Source organism: Hyperolius riggenbachi, chromosome 3 (genome assembly GCF_040937935.1).
Source record: "Hyperolius riggenbachi isolate aHypRig1 chromosome 3, aHypRig1.pri, whole genome shotgun sequence".
NCBI lineage: Eukaryota > Metazoa > Chordata > Amphibia > Anura > Hyperoliidae > Hyperolius > Hyperolius riggenbachi.
This window is the reverse complement of record NC_090648.1, coordinates 456,082,896-456,106,322: the sequence shown is the minus strand read 5'-3', so window position 1 is coordinate 456,106,322 and position 23,427 is coordinate 456,082,896.

Sequence of the window (23,427 nt, the reverse complement as noted above, 5' to 3'; positions counted from 1 at the left end):
AAGCCTGGAGCCGATTGGGCAGCTGTGCCGGCGTGGGAATGCTGGGGGGGGGGGTACGTATAATGGAGGCTATTGCGGGGGACCAGAGCAACTTTGTGCATACGCTTAGCTAGCGAACCGCTAGCTAAAGCGTAATGCACCGATTAAAAAAAAAAAAAACTCCTGGGGCCATGTGATCCTCCGCGGCGGCTATCCCGTATCTAGTACGGGGTTACCGCTAAGGAGGTTAAAGTGGGATGAAACCCCATATTAACTAAACAAATTAAAATAAGTCATCCAATAAATCAATAAGAAATTATTTATTTAGCTTACCTATCCTGTTGTTTTTAATTGTTCACTGTCAGATTTAAGAGAAAAAATATTCTGCTGGTTTCCATCTTTACTGTTTCTCTGTGATGCCAAAATTTGACAACACTCCTGCCATTTTCTCTCTATGGGCCATATGCCATTCACTTGTTCTCCTGAGTTTTCTCCTAGGAGAAAATTTTTCATCTTCGATTTATAACTTTAGCACTTTGCAATGGAAAAAGTACCAAAAAGTAGGTGAAAAGTACTATCAAAATAATTTTGAGTATTTGTTTCCTTGCTGGTGGTTTAAACGGCATTTTATTGACAAGTTTGAAAATGTTACCTAGGAGAAAACTCTCCAAGTGAATTGCATTCGGGCCTGTGTCTCTTGCAAAACATAACCTAGAAAACAGGCGCGTGTGTGTGTGTGTGTGTGTGTGTGTGTGCGTGCGTGCGTGCGTGTGTGTGTGTGTGTGCGTGTGTGTGTGTGTGTGTGTTCAATACAACAGTTATGATTCTAACTAAATTTTTATCCAGGAATTGCGGCGAACAGCAAAAGCAGCATGGATGGGCTCTGTGAAGGTGTGTATATGTTTAACAGAGTCACCCAGCTCATATATAGACAGCTGCCCTACCTCATGGTCTAAGTACATTCCTAGGCGATTTACTGATGATGATTGAACTGGCAGTTCTGTTGTCTGTGAGTTGTGTATAGCCGAGTAGTTTTTATAAAATAAACACATACACCAGGATTTGTCATTGTTACCGAGACAAGACCTGAGGCCGTCCCTATCAATACTGCTGTAGGACACCCCTACATACCACACACCACAAGTGCTTAGCTCCACTTCCCAGTAATGTTGTCCTGAAGAGAAACTTTCTGTGCTTAAAACTTGAGCACTCTTGGTGCTTCGCTGGGTACGGGAGGGGAGATGGGGTTATCGATTACTTAAGAAGAATGGAAGTTTACTACCCTAGGGTGATGCAGCACACCGAGGGAACTGGGAATTGGTTCCCAATGGAAGGGTTCCATATTAAAAAAGGGGTATCAGAGGATAGTGGGTGGGACTATCAAATGTGGGGTTGCTGCAGGGTGGGGGTAAGAAAGAGTGAGGATGAATGGGGGAAGTGTGCAGGGAGTTTGAATGGGAAGTGGTGTTGTGCCGGGTCAGTTCCAAGGATAAGCATAGGAAAGAAAAAAGAGAAAAAAGAAAAATAGAGATGGGAGATCTTAAGTTTCTGTCACTGAATGTCAGGGATTGAATATTCCGGAAAAAAGATCGTCCATCCTCAGACTGTGCTATAGAGAACGGGCTGATATCGTATGCTTCCAGGAAACACACTTTAAGGGTCCTCGGGCACCACGAATTTATGATAAATACTATAGAACAATATATCTTAGTAGTTTACAACCTACGAGAATACGGGGGACAGCTATCTTAGTAGCAAGGAATGTTCCCTTCATTATAAAGGAGGAGTACGCTGACCCACAAGGTAGATTTAACTTGGTAAAGGGTGAATTAAGGAATAGGATGATTACGGTGGGGTCATACTATGCGCCAAACGACGGACAAGTCTCAGCCTTGAGAAGATTTATTAATAAATTGGAATGGTTTATGGAGGGAGGTGTAATAGTATGTACAGATTTAAATCTTCCCCTAGATACTAGGTTGGATACTTCGATGGGTAGAAGTTCGACACCCTTAATGGTCCAGAGGAGGAGTAGGGAATTGTTGCATAAGCTGCAGCTTGTGGACGTTTGGCGTGCGTGTAACCCCACGGTGAAGGACTATACATATTATTCGCAGGTCCATAAATGTTTTACTAGAATTGATTACATAATGGTCTCACATGACATACTCTCATTGGTAAATAACTCAGAGATAGGCCCAACGACTATGTCAGACCATGCACCTGTAATGATGAAATTAAAATGGGGGGAGAAGGTAAAAGGCCCTATGATATGGAGATTAAATAATTCCTTGCTGAGGGATGAGGAAATTGCTCAGAAGATAGAAGATGAACTTAAATCATATTTTCTTGTGAACTCCAGGGGAGAGGTATCAGAAGCAACAGTTTGGGAGGCCCATAAGTGTTACATCCGGGGTATATGGATACAGGAGGGGGCCAGGAGGAAGAGAGAGAGAGATAAAAACATACAAAATTCATTGGAAAAAATAAGAATCTTGGAACAGCAATATAAAGAGCAAAATATAGAAGATACTATGATTGAATTAAATAAAGAGAGGGAATACCTTAAATCTTTGTTGTTTCAGGGGGTTAAAAATATGGCGCTTAGATGTAGACAATCTTTTTATGAGTATAGTAATAAATGCAGTTCTATGCTGGCTAGGGCATTAAAAAAAAAACAAAGAAATAATTATATCCCTTGTATAAAGGATAAAAAGGCTAAGTTGGTTTATGGTCTGGGAAAAATTGCTGAAGAGTTTAGAGAATACTATAAAGGGTTGTATAACTTGAAGAATGGGACAATAGGGGTTAACCAAGGAAAGAGAAGAGAAGATATTAAAAAATATATAGAAGGTAGTGGTATGCCTAGACTGTCGGCGGAAGATGCCATCTCCCTGGAGTCACAAATACATGAAGATGAGATTAGAATAGCAATTAAACAGATGTCACCGGGTAAAGTTCCAGGACCGGATGGGTTAACAACAGATTATTATAAAAGATTTAGTGGGCAATTAGTGGAACATTTAAGGGAAGCATTTAATGGAATGACAACAAAAGAAGGGGAGAACCAGGAATTTTCGCCCCGTATGCTGGAGTCCTATATTTCATTACTACATAAGGAAGATAAGGATCCAATGCAGTGCCAGAGTTATAGACCCATTGCCTTGTTAAATGTAGACTTAAAAATATTTGCTAAGATCATGGTTAATAGATTGGCACCGTTTATGAGTCAATTGATTCATGTTGATCAAGTTGGATTTATGGGGGGTCGGGAGGCCAGAGATGGCATTATCCGCACGCTGAACTTGGTGAATTGGACTAGAGCCCACTCCAACCCTGTCGTTTTTCTATCTACAGACGCTGAAAAGGCCTTTGACAGGGTGGAGTGGGCTTTTATAGAAGGGGTATTAAAACATGTGGGACTATTGGAGATTATGCGTACTAGAATAATGAATTTATATACAAACCCTAATGCAAGGGTGAGAGTTAATGGTATTTTGTCAGAAACATTCGAAATTAAAAATGGAACGCGACAAGGTTGTCCGCTGTCTCCACTGATTTTTGCTCTGGTGCTGGAGCCATTCCTGTGTAGGGTGAGAGGGGACTCCAGCATACGGGGTTTAGAAGTGGGGGGACAAGTACATAAGGTTTCTGCATATGCAGATGACATGTTGTTTTATTTGGTAGATCCCCACACTTCGGTGCCAAATTTGATGAAGGAATTTGAGACTGTGGGGAGGTTGTCTAACATGAAGATTAATTTTGATAAGAGTGTTGCAATTATATGAGGAATGGGAAGGAAACAAAGGGAACAGCTAATGGGATGTTTTCCCTTTAAATGGCAGAACAGAATGATGAGGTACCTGGGGGTGAAGATTGGATTTGATTTAAAAGAGATAGTGACTGAGAATTACTACCCCTTATTGGGGAAAATAAAACAGGATTTAGAGACCTGGGATCGCCCATGCTTCTCGTGGTTTGGCAGAATATCTATTATTAAAATGAACGTGCTTCCACGGTTCCTCTATTTGTTTCAATCTTTACCAATTTTAGTCCCCTCCTTATTTTTTAAGCAATTGAGAAGTATTATAGGCAGATTTATTGGGAGAGGACGTAGAACACGGGTTAATTATAAATTACAGACAGCAGATAGAGAAATGGGAGGACTTGCTATACCTGATTTAAAATTATATTATGAAGCTGCCTCCCTAGTCCGAATTATAGATTGGAACAGGAACGGAGTAGAAAAAAGATGGGTCTCCTTGGAGGAGGGAATCCTAGGGAGGCCCATTGGTGATATTCCTTGGACTCACGAGAAGTGTGGTAGAGGCATTCATAAAAAGGGGACTGAATTGATTAAAAATACATTGAAGATTTTTGGTAAGTGGAGAAATATACCAGAGATGTCGCCTTGGCCCACTCCATTGATCCCTATTTTTGGTAATGATAGATTTCGGGCAGGGATGAATTTTAATAACTATCCACATTGGAATAAGGAGCAGACTCTTAGGGCCAAGGATATTGTGGTAAATGCAGAATGGACCCCGATTAGGGATTTGGTAGATATTAGGAGAAAGGGATATTTGGACGATTGGAAATATGCCCAAATAAAATCTTTTTTGAGAAGTTGTGGAACCAGGGAAGAATTGGGTAGGGAGTTAACCATGTTCGAGAAACTATGTAGAGCAGGGGGACAGATAAAGGGGAGTTTGTCGAAAGTTTATAAGATCCTTAAGGGGAGGAGGGATAACACCTTGAAAGTAAGGGAGAAGTGGGAGAGGGAATTGAAGAGAAACTTCTCTGAGGAGCAATGGAAAAAGGTGACATCTCTGGCTAGTAAGTCAGCAATTCCAACGAAAGGACAGGAAGCTGGATATAAGATTTTTGTCAGATGGTACTACACACCAGATAGGTTGAATAGGATGTTTCCGGGTACCTCATCATTGTGTTGGAGATGTGGGGAGGATAATGGAAACATGTTACATGTATTCTGGGGATGCAGTAAACTTAAGAAATTTTGGAGGGAAGTTAGGGGTTTTGTTAACCAGATTATGGGATCAGAAACACCAGAAGATCCAGCGTTCTTTCTACTTCACTGTAATGACTGGTCAAGTAAACAATATAAGAATTCGTTACTTAAATTTCTGATTAATGCAGCTAGGGTCTTGGTTGCAAGACACTGGAAGTCAACACAAAGCCCTGATATACATGAATGGTTTAGGGAAATAAATGAAATACAAAAAATGGAAGAACTGACCAGTTATGTGCAGGGAAGAGGAAAGGCGCATGAGGATGTATGGGCTCAATGGGAGCAGTTTAAGAAATCAGAGGAATATGAAAAAGAGATGTGGGTTGTGAGAATGGTGGAGGGACCCGTGGCTTCTGTGACAGAGATAGGAAACTATTGAAATGTAGATAGAGGTATATGAGGACTGACCCGGTATATGAGTGAGTGGTGATGTGTATGGGGAGAATGGTATGAGGAAGTATTATGAAAGGTTGTTTAGTATGTGAGGTTTTAAAAGGGGAGGGAGGGGGAGGGAGGGGAAGAAAAAAGAAGAATAAGCAGATATAATAAATGGAATCCATAAGATATCGAGACGAGGATATGATGCATAGTAAGAAAATGTATATTGTATCTAAGTCTAGCAGGGGAGATAAAAGAATTTGGTAATGGCTTCCCATTGAAAAGTTTGTTACTATGTATTGCTTGTTGAAAAATTTTGTACAAATAAAGATATTTAAAAAAAAAAAAAAAAAACTTGAGCACTCTGAAATCTCTCAGGTGCTTCTGGCCGATGTTGGCCAATTTCTGCCGTAAAGACCACTTTCAGGTCACCCAACATGGCTACATCTTGCGCTGCAGTCTTGACATCCAATGTTAATTCTGACGCATTCTGCTGTCTCTTTGTAGAAGTCATGATATCTGCTAAGCCTCTGTGTAGAGTAACCAAGACCTGACCTTCGTTTAAACCACTAACTTGGCCATCATGCCTAAAGATACCGTCATCTTTCCATGCCACAACATCTATGGCTTCCCCTTCCAAAGCGGATGATGGATCACTCATCTAAAGCAGCCCATACACTCAGCCGATTTTCTGGCCGACCGATCGATCCCGATCGATCGATCAATCAATTGCAAATCGGTTGGCCAATCGACCGATCGACGGCCGATTTCGATCGATTTCGATGGATTTCCATCGAACTTGCAGGGTGGAAAATGTAGGTCGATCTGATGAGATTGCTTATCAGTTTGCATTGGCCTTAATGGAAATCTGATGGCAAAAAAATGCCATCAGATCGAATTTCAATAGATTTCAAACTGAAATCTATTGGAATTCTATCCTAGTAAAAAATGTTCTAAAAACGTATCAGATAGATCATTAGATGCATTTCTTATCTATCTGCTGCCAATCTGACGAGTGTATGGGCACCTTTACACAGGTCCTCAATGCGACTCATTTTTCTGGACAGCTCATCCTTTTTTCTGTCCAGTTGTTGGATCAGGTCCGAGACCGAAAGCAGAATCTGCTCTTCCTGCTTGGAGATTTCACGCAGGACGTTCTTCTCCAGGTCTTCAAGTTGTCTCCTGAGGTCTATGAACAGGGCAGCGACTCTCTCTGTTATACCAGCAGCTTTCACTTGAACTTCTCTCCTGCTTTCTTCAAGATTCCAGAGTGTTGTCTCATTTTGTTTTCCTATTAGATTCAAGTTCTCCATGATGATTCTAATTTTCTCAGTGACATCAGTTAACGGGGCCATATTTGATATGCTTTCAGAGCTTCCTCTGTCCACACGGCTGATATGAAGAATTGGAGAGCACTACAGAAAGGTAGATGTAGCAGAATACAGCACTGATCTCTGATCTGGCACTTCCTGCTTAGGCAGCTGGCTGTGTACGTCAGACCTTTAAATCATTAACCCAGTAAATCCCACAATGCAGTATTCGGAATGTAACCTTGACATTTACAATGGCAGGTACAAAGTACTGTTCAGCTACATTAGTATGTACTACAGCACCTTCTCTCCACCAACCACTTAGCAGGAAAAGAACTAGAAATACTGTACATTGGAAACTGGCTTAAGGCCCCATTCACACTTAGAAAAACAAAACGCCTGCGATTTTTTTCCGTGTTTTGCAGGAGTGATTTTTCCGCAATTTCACGCGGAAAAATCACTGAACACTGCGGCGATCGCAATTAGCGCTTCTATAGCACTGAAACGCAATCGCCGGGAAATTGCCTGAAAATGGTACAGGCGACGCGCTTGCGTTCCGTGTTTTTGACCGTTTTGGGGCGATTAGCGCAAATCGCCCAAGTAAGAACAGGCCCATAGAGTTTCACTACACTAGCGCTTTTAAAAAAGCACTAGCATTTGTCAAAATCGCGGCAAAACACTCTAGTGTGAATGGGCCCCAAGGGCTGTGTTTGGCGTTTTCCTGTTCCCCCTTCCCCTCCCCAAATCCTATAGTATAGACCTAGAATTCCAGCATAACAATTTGGAACACAGCTCACATTTTGTCTTAACCTTCCTGGCGGTAACGTTCGGGGTAAGCCGCGCAGGAGGTTTTCTCAGTGCCCCCCCCCCCCCCCTTAGACCCCTACGCTGCCTGGCCTATCAGCGCCTTCTTAAAGGGGACTCCCAGATGCCACCATGAACCCCCCAGGGTGTCATCAGCCCCCACCTCCTCCTGGGGCACCGGAGGTGGGGAAGAGCTCCTTGTCCATTGATTGGACGAGGGATCTGGGGGAGAGGGGGAGGCTTGGCCAGCGCCAACAAAACAAAAAAAAATTACGTACATGCTGATACATTATCTGTCATTTTACTACATTTAAATTGTAATTTTTTTTTCTCTAACTTTAACATCAATTTTCTTAATAACTACAAGGTCTTTTTGAAAAAAAAATGTCCTCTTGTTCTACTTAATATACCCTGCAATATATATATATATATATATATATATATATATATATATATATATATATATTATATATACTGTATATTGACAGTCGTAATTACGGCTCGTAACCCGGAATAACAGACCGAATTTGTCTGCGATTATGGGTGCATTTGAAATCACCATCTGTAGTCGAGCCGAGGAGCCAGATCTCGACTGACGATTTTGAGGTCGTAATTGCTGAAATCGTCCCGAAATTACGGTATAGCCGTAAATTACAAGGTGGTAATGAGCATCCCTTTAAAACACTGCTTCTTCTATAGATGTAATTTGGGGATCAGGCTGTTGCCGGCACTGGAATTACAGTGATTTTGGGTGAAATGCCCCTTGAGCCACTATAGCCGTAATTAAAGGGTCACTTAAGGCTATAAAAAAAAGTTTTACTCACCTGGGGTTTCCACCAGCTCCCTGCAGCTGTCCGGTCCCCACGCAGTCTCGCTCGGATCCTCCTGGCCCCGCCGGCAGCTACTTCCGTTTTGGGCGACAGGCGCCGACAGGCCTGGGAACGCAAGTGATTCTTCACGTTCCTGGCCGCAAGAGTACCCTCTATACTGCTATAGTTACTGTGCGGGTGCAGTGGCAATGCTGCACATCTGTCTAGGTCAAGCATGCACGACAGGAACAGAGCACCAGGCCATTCTGCAGGGAGACGGCAAGGGACCAAGCAGCCTCAAGGGGGCATAAGGAAGCTTTAGAGTATAAAACCTGAGATGTAGTTCATGTCAGGTTCTTTTTATAGGGAACCTGAGATGGGGATTAGCATTAAAATGTACATACCTGGGGCTTCCTCCAGCCCCCTCTGGCCTGATTGCTCCCACAGTGTCCTCTTCTCCCTCTCCCACAATTTGCCCCCAGAAAGTCCTCCGATCTGGCGCCAAATGTGCATGCGTGGCCTGGTCGTGCATGCGCTCCTGCCGTGTTCACGTGGCCTGGAGCATTCTGCGCGGGTGCAGAAAGACAGTAGAGCGCCCCGGGCCCAACTGACAGATTTTCCAGGGCCAGATACAGGCGAACAAAGAGGGAGAAGAGGAAGCCGTGGGAGAGATCAGGCCAGAGGGGGCTGGAGGAAGCCCCAGGTATGTACCATATTTTATTGGTAATCGCCCATATCAGGTACACTTTAAGCAAAAAGATGTCATTTCTGAGTCTAAACAATGTTAGTCACAAACCAGTATTTTAAAACAGAGCTAAAGTTATTAAAGGGACCCTGAACTAATCGGGATATGGAGGTTGCCAAATTTATTTCCTTTTAAGCAATACCAATTGCCTGGTTGTCCTGCTGAGCCTCTGCCTCTAATACTTTTAGCCATAGGCCCTGAACAAGTATGCAGCAGATCAGATGTCTGACAGAAATCTGACAAGATTAGTTGCATGCTTGCTTCAGGTTTCTGAGTCAGACACTACTGATGCCAGAATTATCAGGAAAGCCACCCAACTGGTATTGTATAAAAGGAAATAAATATGGCATCCTCCATATCCCTCTCTCTTTAGATTCCCTTTAAAAGGACAACTGAAGAGAGAGGTATATGGAGGTTGCCATGTTTATTTCCTTTTAAGCAATACCAGTTGCCTGACAGCCCTGCTGACCCCCGCCTCTAATACTTTCAGCCATAGACCCTGAACAAGCATGCAGCATATCAAGTGTTTCTGACATTATTGTCAGATCTGACAGATTAACTGCATGCTTGTTCCTGGTGTGTGATTCAGACACTTCTGCAGCCAAACAGACCAACAGGGCTGCCAGGCAACTGGTATTGTTTAAAAGGAAATGAACATGGCAGCCTCCATATTCTTCTCACTTCAGTTGCCCTTTAAAACAACTGCTGGGTCAACTTAACCTGTGTACAAGTGTTAGCAGAAAATGCTGTCATAAATGGATATGCCCGAGGGCAGACACCTGAAAATTTCCATTTCTGATGTCACCTCTCCACCAGAAAAGGCATTTTAAGACAATGAAAACTTAGACACTTCAATTGAAAATGATAAGCAGATTTTTTTTCTACATTTTACAAGTGTTCTTATTTTACAGTAGTCTGCCTGACGACACCCGGTACGTAACAGCTGCCTACTGTTCTGTTTCAGCTAGAAATAAAGGTCAAGTAGAAGTAAACAGAGGTGGAAATCTCAAAGATCTCCAACTAATGCAGATCTCAGGAAAGCCGCAATATCACAGTACCCCATACAATAAGATTTAAAAGAAACCCGAGGTATGTGGCTTAACTGTAGAAGATGATGATATCCTTTCAGCAGTGAGATTAGCCTCTCCCTGTGTAAGGGAAAGGCTTACTCAACTCTATATCATCCAGCAGGCATACCTCACCCCTGGAAAGGTTGCTAAATTTGACATAAATCGCTCTGATAAATGCCCTAAATGTCAAATACCCAATCCAACTTTCTTCCACTTGATTTGGGAATGTCCACCTGTTGTTACGTACTGGACTCAGGTAGTCGCGTTCCTCCATGATAAAATGGGTTGCCCAGTTACACTTGACCCTGCAATATGCCTCCTAGGTCTCATCACCGATGAGGATATTCAAAAGAATGATAAGTTATTTATAAGTCAAACCTTCTTTCACGCTAGGCAGGAAATCTCCCTTAACCTCCCCGGCGTTCTATTGAGATCGCCAGGGAGGCTGCGGGAGGGTTTTTTTTAAATAAAAAAAAAACTATTTCATGCAGCCAACTGAAAGTTGGCTGCATGAAAGCCCACTAGAGGGCGCTCCGGAGGCGTTCTTCCGATCGCCTCCGGCGCCCAGAATAAACAAGGAAGGCCGCAATGAGCGGCCTTCCTTGTTTTGCTTAGATCGTCGCCATAGCGACGAGCGGAGTGACGTCATGGACGTCAGCCGACGTCCTGACGTCAGCCGCCTCCGATCCAGCCCTTAGCGCTGGCCGGAACTTTTTGTTCCGGCTACGCTGGGCTCAGGCGGCTGGGGGGACCCTCTTTCGCCGCTGCTCGCGGCGGATCGCCGCAGAGCGGCGGCGATCAAGCAGCACACGCGGCTGGCAAAGTGCCGGCTGCGTGTGCTGCACTTTATTTGAAGAAAATCGGCCCAGCAGGGCCTGAGCGGCAGCCTCCGGCGGTGATGGACGAGCTGAGCTCGTCCATACCGCTCAGGAGGTTAAATGGCCTTCACCAAATTCTCCTTTACTTGCTGACTGGATTAGATGTGTGGACAACACGATACCCTATAAGAAACGTATTTATATACACAGGAAAGCTCCCAACAAGTTCCATCTAATATGGGACAGGTGGATAGATAGATAAACATTCCTTTTATGCCTGGTACAATATGCGTATGTAAAACTATACATTTGTATTTATGTGCTGCTCGCCTTGCTGGAACCTGCTTTACAAGTTAACTTTATTCCCTTGTACTATGTGATACCCCATTGCACTGAAGATCTATGTAGACTAAGGGCCTGATTCACAAAGCGGTGCTAACAGTTAGCACGCTGGTGAAAAGCCCTTGATCACGCCTAAACTTAGTTTAGGTGTGATAAGTTTAGGTGTGATAAGTTTAGGCGTGATAAGTTTAGGCCTGATAAGTTTAGGCCTGATAAGTTTAGGTGTGATAACTATAGCACCAACTGGGTTAGCACCGCAGTGCAAAGCTGATCAAAAGTTTTGCGCTAGCAAAGTCTGGTGCACTTCGCATAGAGTTTAATGGCGCTGCTTTGCGTGCGGGAATTTACGTGCGATCTAAACTTATCTAAACTTATCATGCCTAAACTTATCACGCCTAAACTGGCTTTTCACCAGCGTGATGCAATGGTTATCACGCCTAAAGTCTCTAACTGGGTTAGCACCGCATTGTGATCCGAGCCCTAAATGTTTGTACGGTATTATATCCTGTTTAATTATTCTAAATTTTGTACTTGAATTCTGCCGCACACCGGCAGTGTTGTATTATTACCTTGACTTTCAAATAAACTTTTTTCTGGGTTAAAAAAGAAACCCGAGGTAAAAAAAAATAATGAGATAAGCAATTGTACCAATCCTCCTACTCCTAAATATGACTTTCTTAGAATCCCAGGGTTTTATTTTCTGTGTATCAGCTACAAAATTAGGTTGAAGGTGCACTGAGTAGTGTGTTTTTTATTTTTTTTAAAAACAAACTCGTCTTTGAGGTTGCAAAAAAGGGGTGGTTGGAAGTATGCAAAACTATGGTAGCAGAAGTCTGGCGAGAAATGTATTTGAAAACGCTCTATAGAGCTTATATTCCCATAAAAGGCCCATATAGACATGGTGAAGGGGCGCCCCTTAATCTATGCCCTTAGGCTGCTTTCACAGTGGGACGTTACAGGCGCACGTTAGAGCAGCCTGTAACGCAGCCCACTGCACAGTAATGAAAAATCAATGGGCTGCCTGTTCACAGTGCCCACGTTGCGTTGCATTGTAACGCTGCACGTTCTGGGAAAGTGCAGCATGCTGTGCGTTATACTGGGCTTTAGCTGCGTTAGACTGCTTGCACATGCTCAGTGACTAGCCACATGGCTAATTAATATTCACTGCACTGCGGTGAGGTAACCTCGACTCAGTGTTGTCTGGATAATGAATGAATCGTTCATTTGATCCAGATCTTTTTTGTGAGTCAAATCACCTGGATCATCACAATGAACGATTTGGTTCACAGTGGATGTCTGTCTGGAAGAAACAGGTACATACAGAATGTACAGTGCAGGGAAAGTCCTGTCCTGCTAATCATTTCACCCCCAGTCTGCTTCCCTAGTAAAATGATTCAAATGATTTGGTTCAAAGATCTGGATCTTTTCAATGATCCGATTCGAATCATCCGAATCCTTGATAAGATCTGGACTTCCCATCACTAGCCTGGAGCGGCTGTTCTATCAGTATAGATGGAACGAAAACAGCTCACCAAGAGCCGCATAACGTGGCTCAATCTGACGTCCAACTTCAACACCACCATGCGTTGCGTTAGGGGCACGTTATGCGATCTTAACGTCTCCTAAAGCGCAACGTCTTAATGTGAAAGAGGCCTAAATGTAATGATCCTAACCCCACACTCAATCATATGCTTTGGCAATGTCCCAATAGACAAGCATTTTGGTTAACAGTAGTCACATTCCTAAATTCTCTTTATAATATCCAGAGATCGCCTGACCTTTTTTTCTGCCTGTTTCACAGCTTATCTCTGGTAGAAAATTAAAAAGCTACCTCAATTACCAAACGGGAACATTTGTTTCTGCTAGCATCAAAAAAAGCAGTAATGAAAAAATGGCTGGATCCATCTTCCCCCACCACACAAGATGTTTTACTTTTTCTTGGGGCCGGCTTTAGGGGGTGGCAAGATGGGGCAGAGCCCCCTCAAATAGACTTCTTGCCCCCTCAAATCAGAGCCGATGTCTCGGAGCCGCTGCTTCCTGGTCCATGGAACGCAGTCAGTGTAGTGAGCGGTCATGTGCTCACTCAGTCACATGACCGCTATTTCCTCTTCCTCCTCTCCGAGACGACTCTCTCTGACAACAAGAAGCCGCCCCGCATAGAGGAGGAGTCGACTCTCTCAGAGAAGGAGGAATCCTCCACCTCTGAGAGAGTTGACTCCTCTTCTATGCAGGGCGGTTTCGTATTGTCCCACTCCCGTCACTGCCTGCGTCAGAGCAGAGTCCTCTCGGAGAGAGCAGAGGAGCACTTGTTCTTCTGGTCTTGCTTCTGGCTGCCCGCCGCCGCAGTGCATTCTGCCATCTGCCACCGCCTCACCTCTGTCTGTGGCTGCTGTGCCACTGCCAGTCCAGTCAGTCAGTGTCACTGCCAGAGACAGTGCACTGCAGCCTAGCTAGCAAATCATTCAGATTGCCTCATTTATTTTGCGTGTGCAGTGTGCACTCTATTGACTAATCTACCGCCACCTCAGGCCCTCACCTGCCTTCCAGAAGCAGTCCCGTCAGTCAATCAGTGTCACTGCCAGAGTGCACTGCAGCCTGGCTGGCAAATCAATCATTCAGATTGCCTCATTTATTTTGTGTGCATTCGTCGCCATCTGCCGCCGCCTCAGGCCCTTAGTGCGCAGAACTGCATTTGTGCTTAAAAAAAAAACCCGCAATAGCAGCATATTAGCATTTGAAGAAAAATATTTGTGTTACACCTGAGAAAACATTTTCAATAATCTGCAGTGCACAGCACTGTATTTGGCCCCACCCATGACCACGCCCACGGTCTGCTGCATGACCACCCCGTTTTTTTTTTATGTCCCCTGCAAATTTGTGTCTACCCCCTCATATGTGCCTGTCTAGAACCGGCCCTGGTTCTTCTTGACCACCTTCTCCACATGGAAAGACTTAACATTGAAAGGCATAAATCCAAGACAGTCCAGAAATTCTTTAATACGTGGCAAGTCTTTACTGAAAAATGTCATACAAAGGAACAGATAATTCAAATGATGAAGCCCTTTGAAGATACTACATGGTATTTGAAGGCTAAGATAGGGGGATACTTGGGAGGCCTAGAAATCTAACTATCCTCAGCACAAGTGATTGAGACACTGGTTTTGATTATACTAATGAATATACGTCTGAGAATAAGCTGCATTTACTACTTACAGAGAAATTATTTGTATAATGTGAAAATCTGTTCTTGAAATTATGCACAATATAAAAGAAAAATTTAGTTCATCGTCCACTTTGGTCTAACTAATTAGATACTTTATTATTGATATGTACCTATAATTGATATTTTCTCAGACATGTTTATAATGGAAAATTTGTTAGTATGTAAAGTGATTTTCTGTATAACTTTGATTTTGAATGGCAAATTTTGTTCACTTTTCGCTACTTTTAATAAAAAGATGCTATTAAAAAAAAAAAAAAACTTGTATTGTTGTGTGACGCTGAGGGTACAGGGTCAGAGTGAGCACCATTACTTACCTAGGGGGTGCTGGTCCTCTGTCCCCTGCTCCAATCTAAATACCCCATCTTCTTCTCCTGTCTGCCGTCCTCTGCAGCTTGTGTGGGAATTTGTACTTTCCCGGTGGAGTCACGTGCACGCTGCGATGCATGGTGGGAGGTGTAGTACTCGCATATATCTGGACTACACCTCCCAGCATGCAGAGCTCGCCGGGAAGTACAAATTCTATCACAAGCTGCGGACAGGAGAAGATGATGTAGGATCCAGATCAGTTCGGGAAGCAGATGATCAGCACCACCTAGGTAAATAATGGTGATCCCCCCCGCAGGGCCAGATTTCTGGAAAGGCCAAAGAGAAACCGGCCTTGGGCAGCTGAAGCCCAACGGGCACCTGGGCCGGAAAGAGGGGCAGTTACATATGATAGAGGAGGCTGAAAATGGGCAGCAGCCCATGAAAAGGGAAACAGATGATGCTGAAGGGAGTTGTTCATGCAAGAGAGGGGTTGCTTTACATGGATATCACACATAGAAACGGGGACTGCACATGGAATCTGAGGAGCACTGCTGCCCAAGAAAGGGGTGCAACAACATACTCGGCCTAGGGGCGCAAAGAGTATAAATATGGCCTTGTCTTTCAGACACCACAGTACGGACTTCCCTTATGGGAAGGTTAGTTTTTAAAAAGTAAAAACATACTGTTCAGTGCACTTTATTACTGTTGTATTGTCTCAACTGAACAATAAAGTCTTTCACACAGTCTGAGAGAGTTATAAGCCAAAATGTATGAACTATTGACTTTTGTAATATATCACCTGCACTCAGAAGCTGTTCTCTTGCAGGAAAGAGTTTTATGGCTGTAATTCCTCATCAGCGAAGATCTGCCTATAGCCTGACTACAGTAGTTCCCAACTGGACAGAAACTGACACTTGCATACCTGAATGTTAACTCTTTCAGGCAGAAAAAGAAGAAAAGGAACACAGCATAGTTATTTGTATGATTGGCAATGTACATACACATGTCTATCTCATCATGTCACATCACCTTAGGTGCACTTTAACAAAGCTTTGGTTTTCTTTGACATTGATCACTGCTGGATGATGGCCGTAGGGCTCGCTGGTGGTCTGCTATACATAGGTTTTTAGGAGAGTCTTGGAGGCTGATGGAAAGTCCTGAAGCTCTTTTCTCTTTTGTCATATGCAGAATGTCACATGGATTACATTTAGATTCTTCTAGTGGAGGCCTCAAGGACTCAAAATCCAACAAATCCTGAAGGCGCTTGATGTATCCGATGGCAGCTCGTAGAGTTTCCACCTTGCTCAACCGTCTCTCGGCCAAATCTTGAGGAAGATGCTGCCTGAGTCGGGCATAGCCCTCATTAACACATCTCACGCGCTGCCTTTCTCTTTCATTTCTCTTCCGGATGAAGGCTGGCTCCAAGGAATATTCACAGAGTCCAAGTTGGCTTTGGAGGGGCAAGCATGAAAAGTGCCCAGTATATCGGCTATCCCAGCAAGATTTAGAGTCCAAGTGGAAGGACACTCCATATGAATCTCTTAAGGAGGCTTCACAGTGGTCAATGTGGAGGCCCCAAGGTATGGTCAGAGAGTGCAGTGATGTCCTGTTGAACAAGAGGTCTTGTCTATTAATGTTCATCATGTATCAGAAGACCCAAACTGAGTGAAAGTCCAATAAAAAGTTCCGTTTCTTACTACTCCTTCACAATGAAGTTATTGCTCATTCACATGTCACTGGTTGCATTGGTCCTCCTGGAGAAGATGGTGTAGTGGAGTGAAGAGGATCCTTTTGGATGGGATTTTTCTTATACCTGTTACAGAATACCACCCAGTCTTGAAATCCCTGATCTTTTGCTTATCCAGGAACTTCTTGGTTGTCCCTTCCTTAATCCATTTTCAAAAAGGCTGATCTTTTCATCCACGGTGATAATGAAAGAGGGGGTGGAAGATGGAAACAAGGAGGGAGGGTCTTTGGATTCCTTCTTGAAGTGTCTCCTGTAATTCCGTGGGCTATAGAAAAAAATAATGAAAGAAAAACATAAACAGGTTGTGAATTCCTTGTAATCTGCAGCTGCGTTTGATGTAGGTCCCTCTGAAAGATTGGCAATTTGCACAAAGTGTAATATTAAGGTGAGAACAGCTAACCTTCAAAGGCATCAGACATCACAGGTACCTGGCAGGAACAAGCTGCCACCTGGTGCCCTCATACCACCCGGTAAACATAAACCAAGCAACTTCACCCAATGCTGTTCGGCTTTTTTTCCAAAATTTTTTGATGGAGCAAGGAAAGATTATAACCACGTGCAAGAAAAAGGGCATGAGGAAAAATGGGCGCAGGGTTTTGTTAATAAAAATATTGTTAATATCCATTTCATTAAAAAAATATTGTTCATATCTACTGATATTCTTAGTTTTTTTTAAAGTGTGGATGATGTATACTATCATAATATTATTGCTGAATGAAAATTGTTAATGAAGATAATAAAACAGTAGAAAATCTTACCGATATTTTACTACAGCTTAACCTAACCCTACTCTCACACACAACCCTCCACTACCGATAACTAACCCTCCTCCCCCCCCCCCTTGTGGTGCCTAACCCTAAGACCCCCCCCCCTGGTGGTGCCTAGACCTAAGAACCACCCTTGGTGGTGCCTAACCCTAACCAACAGCCCCACCACCGCACAAACATGCTTCCTTATGCCTAATCCTAACCATTCCCCAGAACAAACACACTTACAAACATAAAATGTGTACATACAGACGATAAAATATTTGATAACGTAAAAATATGTACATACAAACGAAATAATATTACAAAAACTATAATGTTGCAAGTTTAAATAATAACATATTTCAAAAACTTAAATGTTCTAATTTTGAAAATGATATTTATTGGACACCCAAATTTCTGCTTTGGGCGCCATATTAACGACATTTGCATTAATCGTCCATTAGCTGCCGGCGCCCAAATTTCCTGATACCTAACCACCTCTGTCAAGTTTGTGTCAAGCTGTTTGTGTCCCCATTGGGTGTGTTACTGAGACAAGAGTAGGCTAAGGTGACAAGTGTTTAGCACTCATGCTTATATGAGTTCCAGTATTGTTTATCCTGGGCAGTCTGCTATCTGCATGAAGTTTAAAAAAGTCTTTTAAAAAACAAATTCACTGCATATGCTATGTATGTTTTAAAGGGAAGGTTCAGGGACTGTAAAGAAAAAAAAAATCCAAATCCACTTACCTGGGGCTTCCTCCAGCACGTGGCAGGCAGGAGGTGCCCTCGGCGCCACTCCGCAGGCTCCCGGTGGTCTCCGGTGGCGAGCCAAACCTGGCCAGGCTGGCTACCAGGTCGGGCTTCTTCTGCGCTCCAAAGTGCGTGTCACTCATGCGCCCTGACGTCATAGGACATCCTCCGGGCTGTACTGCGCAGGCTCAGAACTACTGAGCCTGCGCAGTACAGCCCGGAGGACGTCCGATGACATCAGCGCGCACGAGTGACACGCACTTTGGAGCGCAGAAGAAGCCCAGGTCGGGCTCGCCACCGGAGACCACCGGGAGCCTGCGGAGCGGCGCCGAGGGCACCTCCTGCCTGCCACGGCGCTTTTAACCCTCTGCGTTGGGGAAGATATTTGATGGATTGGCGAGTGATGTGCTCTCTTGTGTTGCTGTGGAACTGCATGTCTTATCTTTCTTTAATATAATAACAGTAAATATGGACTTGTCAAAACGTGTCAAAAAGTGTTATATGAATGTATAATAATAACATTTGCTGATGATGGGTGAAGGCCCGGTTCACATTGGACAAAAAGAGTTGAATGGATCCTATGTTAATCAATAGGATCCGTTCACATTGTTCTGTTTTAACAGATTTGTTAACGGGTCTATTCCGCTGAACAGACCACAAATTTGGGTCTGCAGCAATTTCTTCGGACTGACGAATCAGAGGCGTAGCTAAGGGTGGGCAAGGGGGACACGTCCCCGGGCGCAGCACTGTGGGGGCGCTCAGCACGGCCGTTGCACTCCCACGTGCTTGAGAGGTGGCTCGCTGGCTGCCCGAAGTGCCCCTGCTTCTCTCCCTCCCTCTGCAGAAGTGTTAACAGCAGCAGAATAAGGCTACCTAAAGGGGGCACATTTGGCTATCTATACAGGGTGAAGGGGGGCACATATGACTATCTACATAACTTTTGACTCCACCCATGACCACATTCTGATGTGTGGCCACGCCCATTTTGTTCAGAGGGGTTGCGTAAAAAAATGTGTTTGTCTGTATTTGACTGCATTAGATTAGAGCCCGAAGGCATCTGGTGGTCAGCAGGCGGAAGGCTGAACTGCAAGCTCGCTCAACCCGCCGTGTGAGGCCTAAGGGCTCAAACCCACTAGCAGCCTTTTCTAAGCACTAGTGATTTGAAAAGCTCTCGCTAATGATATGCAATGGGGGATTTTTACAAAATCAAATCACTCAAGTGGGATCACACCCATAGCATTAAATTAGCAAGAGCTTTTCAAATCACAACTGTTTAGAAATCGCCAACTAATGTACTGCTAGTGGACTCCAGGCCTAAGGCTGGGTTCCCACCTGAGCCGGACTCCAACGGACAGTAGAAGTGGACAAGTGTAATGTCCATTCCAACAGCCCATTTGTGGTCCGGTTAGAGCACAGGGCAGATGCGCTTCCACCATAGGCTATATGGCAGTCGCTCTAGCGGAAATATCGCAGACATCACAAAAGTACGTTCTGCTTAACCTCCTGGGTGATAATCCCGAGCTAAGCTCGGGGAATGTCGCGCAGGAGGATTTCTTAGGCCCGGGTGGGCCGATTTGCATAATTTTTTTTTGTTACACGCAGCTAGCACTTTGCTAGCTGTGTGTAACTTCAGATCGCCGCCGATCCGCCGCTACCCGCCGTGCCGCGCAGTCCCCCCCCCCCCAGACCCCTTGCGCAGCCTGGCCAATTAGTGCCAGGCAGCGCTGAGGGGTGGATCGGGACTCCCTCTGACGTCCTGACATCGGTGACGTCGGTGACGTCATCGCGAGCGTCGCCATGGTGACGGGGGAAGCCAAGCAGGAGATCCCGTTCTGAACGGAATCTCCTGCTTGCGCTGATCGCCGGAGGCGATCGGAGGGGGTGGGGGGATGCCGCTGCACAGTGGCTATCATGTAGCTTGCGCTAGCCTAGCTACATGATTTTAAAAAAAAAATTTTAAGTGCTGCGCCCCCTCCTGGGCAGTGTAATTGTAACGCCCAGAGGGTTAATGCAAAGATCCAACTCACAAGTGTGAACGGATCCTATTTATACAATAAGATCCATTCACTGTCCATTCACTGTCATTTCTTCATTGCGGTTAAACAGGCATAAAAATGTCAGTTTTGTACTGCAGTGGAAACCAAGCCTTTATAAAGCTAAATTCACAATGGGCATTGCATTGCGTTCCCTGGAAAACCAGAGACAGAAAAGTCACACTGCACGTTATGCCCATGTTGCGTTGCATACAGTGAAGCATATAATGAAAAATATGCTTCGCTGTCACCGTTAACATGTATGTTTTGTGGTAACACACGGCATGCAGTACTTTGTCATACTGCATTCCTTTAGATTGCACCGGACGAACTGTGAACACCACAGAACATGTTCTGCATTACAGTGCGTCCGTTACGTCACAACTCAATGCCCCACTGTGAACTGCTGATGTGGGCCTTGATGATAGCGGTATAACTCTGCAGAGGTGGGCACACTGATCTCTGTCACTCTCATCATACAGATCAGAAGAATTTCTCCTGAACCTGGGAAGTGATAATATAACATGTCTGGACAGTCGTGTCATTGTTTACATCTCCGCCAAGATGCTCATTAGCTGGGATAAAGGGCTCTGCAATGTTTTGTACTGGCACCTCTGAGCTTAACAACATCTCATTAAATATGTGGCTGTAGATGTTTTTGTTAGTAATTATTTACTAGATGGTATACAAATACTTAAAATCGGACACCCGAAGTGAATCGGCGCTGGACACCCTGGCTGGTGCACACCTTTGGGCTTGATTCACTAAATCGTGATAACTAAAATATAAACACCTTATCAAAGATCACACCTTATGAAAAGATATCACACCTTATCAAAGATCACAGCTTATGAAAAGATATCACACCTTATTGAAGTTAACACACCTTATCAGAGTACCATAGAGAGCGCTACAAACGTATACCTGCTAATTGGCAATGGCACTCGTCCTGCCCTGAGCCCCTGCGGGTTCGTAGCGCTCGCTATGCTACTCTGATAAGGTGTGATATATTTTCATAAGGTGTGATATCTTTTCATAAGGTGTGATATCTTTTCATAATGTGTGATATCTTTAATAAGGCGTGATATCTTTTCATAAGGTGTGATATCTTTAATAAGGTGTGATATCTGAGCTATCACAGTGTAGTGTATCAAACCCCAAGAGTGCTTCTGAGCACTTTTAAGACCGCCAGCGCTTTGACAAGCACTTGGCTACTGAAACCCTATGAGGGCTAGTTCACAAGGGGTGCTTTGGTAGCGTTTTGCTGATCGCCATACAGGAAAGTGATTTTAGAGTGATTGCGTTTTATGATTCTTTAACACTGAAATGCAATTGCTCCAAAAATACTGCATGCACCGTTTGAGGGCTGGTTCACACTTGGCGCTTTAGCAGTGTTTTACAGATCGCCGGCGATCAGCAAAGCACTGCTGCTAATGTATCCCCATGGAGCGTTTGTGATTGTGATCAATCGCAAACGTGCTGCCTGCAGCACTGCGACTCTAGTTGTACTGAACGGGAATCACAAGCGCAAATCGCGGTAAAACGCAATATTTTGACTGCCAAATCTCAAATACGGAGGCGATCGCAATTTTGTCTTCAATGTGAGCCCTGAGCTGCTTGGTTACTCTGTTGTACTGGTCCAAGCCCTATCTCATACAGCCTTATCAATCCCTGCCATGTACTGATGAGGACCAACAGTCTGAAACAGGTTGTCACATGTGGGTTTGATATGGCTGTGTAAAACTTAAAGCTATAAGCTTGCTATACACCAGCGGTTTTGGATGCTTGCTTGGCTTAAAGTGAACCTTAAGCCAGAAAAAAAAATGAGTTTTACTCACCTGGGGCTTGTACCAGCCCTCTGCAGCAGTCCTGTGCCCTCGCAGCCACTCACTAATCCTTTGGTCCCCCGCTGCCAGCTAGTTTCGTTTTTGCCGTCAGGACTGGCCACGCGTAGCTTTTTCCGCATTCCCGACTGTAATTAGCGCTATTGCGGGCCGCAACGCGTACAAAAATAGCATATCTATGCGTGCGTAATGCGGCAACGTGTATTTTTGTACATATTGCGGGCTGCAATAGCGCTAATTACAGTCGGGAATGCGTAAAAACCTACGCGTGGCCAGTCCTGACGGGCCTGTCGGCAAAAACGAAACTAGCTGACAGCGGGGAACCAGAGGTTTAGTGAGTGGCTGCGAGGGCACAGGACTGCTGTAGGGGGCTGGTAGAAGCCCCAGGTGAGTAAAACTCTTTTTTTTTTTTTTCCTGGCTTAAGTGTCTCTTTAACAAGGGCGAAAAGGGATAATTTGCGTATTTAAGCAGGCCATACACTGGCTCGATTCGCGGCCGTTTCGACAGCAGATTCGATCCTGGGATCGAATCTGCTGCCAATCGCTTGCGCTAAACGCACCCGCCGATCCGATTTCCTCCCGAAATCGGATCGGTCCGTCGATCGCGCCGTGCGGGAAATTACCCTCGATCGCCCGGCGGTAGGAGCGCATCGCTTGCGGCGTACGATTCGGGCCGATTCGACGCATGTATACATTACCTGAAGCTGGCTCCGGGGTCCTCTTCTCCTCGCTGCACCGCATTTCCGCATGTCCCAGTGTACGCTTATACTTCCTGTGTCACTCCGGTGACCAGGAAGTTGAAATAGAGGGCGCTCTATTTGAACTTCCTGGTCACGGAGTAACACAGGAAGCGCCGGGATGGAGCAAGAACAGCGGTGCGGTGCAGCGCAGAGAAGACGCCCGGGAGCCAGCCTCAGGTAATGTATACGGGGGGGGGGGACAGGCGGCAGGAGCAGCTGAACAGATTGTGATCGGTTTCAGGCTGAAATCGATTCACAATCTGTTTGCAGTAAATGTGGCCATACGATCCCTCTCTGATCAGATTCGATCAGATAGGGATCTGTCAGCTGGTCGATCTAATGGCACATCGACCAGTGTATGGTCACCTTTAGTGGTAGTGCATTGTGGGTAACCACAAATGTTCACTTATAACTGAATTATTGCAAATTTCCTTCTGTTTTAAGAAGGCAATTACACCAAGCTTTGCTTTTTTAGTAGGAGGTCTTTTTGGTTCCTTTTATCCCCCTATACATTCCTAGTAGTTTGGGTCACCCTGAGCTGCTTGGTTACTCTGTTGTACTGGTCCAAGCCCTATTTCATACAGCCTTATCAATCCCTGCCATGTACTGATGAGTAGAGATGGAAAGTCTGGATCTTTTCAATGATTCGGATGATTCAAATCGGATCATTGAAAAGATCCAGATCTTTGATCCGAATCTCGAATCATTTTACTAGGGAAGCATTCGGGGGTGAAATGACTAGCAGGACAGGA